Source organism: Pollicipes pollicipes, unplaced genomic scaffold, assembly GCF_011947565.3.
Source record: "Pollicipes pollicipes isolate AB1234 unplaced genomic scaffold, Ppol_2.1 Scaffold_4002;HRSCAF=4701_pilon_pilon_pilon, whole genome shotgun sequence".
NCBI lineage: Eukaryota > Metazoa > Arthropoda > Thecostraca > Pollicipedomorpha > Pollicipedidae > Pollicipes > Pollicipes pollicipes.
In genome coordinates this window covers 33,186,987-33,188,451 of record NW_023596420.1, presented here as the reverse complement: position 1 = coordinate 33,188,451, position 1,465 = coordinate 33,186,987, and positions in this window count along the sequence as shown.

Sequence of the window (1,465 nt, the reverse complement as noted above, 5' to 3'; positions counted from 1 at the left end):
ACAGCTGGGCGCAGTGGCAGCTGCATTGACATCATGAACCCGCCTAACTGCTGCTCGATGAAATCGGGATATAGTTTTAAAGTTTGGGCTGGCAATCTTGAATTTTTCAGTGATTCGTTTACTTAAAGCTGCTGAAGCTGGAATGTATGCAACCCGGTTTACTGGTGTTCATATCTACCATAGGTTTTATGTCACAAGTGTTTTTGCTGTAAAGGTATGTTTGTTTCATGATTGATTTGTTTTGGCAGCACACCCTGGTTTTGAGATGATTTTAAAACTTGTTAATACGAGAGATGCACAATTTGCCTGCAAATATTTTTTTACCCAGCAGCCCGCCAAGTCTGACCCATAATCCAGTCAAAAGCCGCGAGTTCTTGCTGGTCAGAAATTGGCGGGCTGGCATGCAGAAAAGTTGCGTCTTAAGTACCAGTAGGGCGTGTATGGCGTTGCTTGGTTGTAGCAGGTGGGTGTTTTCAATATTTAGCGTGGATTGCGCGGCGAAGTGGTTGTTAAGTAATGTTGCTTTTTCGTATCCGTCAGATGCGATGTCACCATCGGCTGATTGCGGTGGGTGGAATGATATCATCTCGTGTCATGTTATGCGGGTGTGTGCAGATTCTTCAGGTGGGATTAGTTCAAGGTTCGAGCGTCAGCGTGTGAGACGTTGGCTGTCAAAAGCAAAGCACTGTCGACCAGTGACAATTATTGCGCGGTGAAGCGCACCACGCGCAGCCTCCGGAGTGTTGTGTTAAGCACAGTACGAGAACGCTGCCCCTCTCAGGCTAAGACTCAGATATTGAGACCATCCAGAGCATGCTCATGTTCATTACGGCCTCGCGTTCAAATAAAAGTGGTTGGCTGCTATCAGATGGCACATTGGCAAATATAAACGCAACACATTCAAAGCCCTTCATGAGCTTAAAGCGAAACCGAGGAGCACCGGGCGGAGAGCAAGTTGAACAACTGTTAGCCCAGGTCCCTGCACACTTCAGAGATATCGCCTCAAGTAGAGACCAGCCAGCGGTGATAGGGAGCGGCGGCAGGTTCGGCGGGTCGCGCTGCCGTAGCGCTCGTTCACAGAAGCCTGGGACTCGGCCCCGGGCGGAGCCTGAGCACTGTCGCCGTCTCTCCCATCCGTCGACCTCGGCGCTCCGACACACATGTCAGCTCGTCGGCAGGAGCTGCCTGTTGCGCACTCAGTGCACATGACAACGTTGGTCGTGTTTTCCTCGAGAACTCGCACAGCGAGAGACCACTCGGCACGGACACCCCACTTACGTGCTGACCTTGTTGTGGACGGCCCTGGCAGCGGATGTGCTTCTGCGCTGTGCGCTGGCGAGAGGGTACAGCAAGACGCAGCTACTCTTACCACGGCTTGTAAATCACTGTAGTGACTCAAAGACAACACTGACAGCCGCTTTGTTTTCAGGAAGAGCAATTATCAGCTGACCAGTGGAACCCGCGG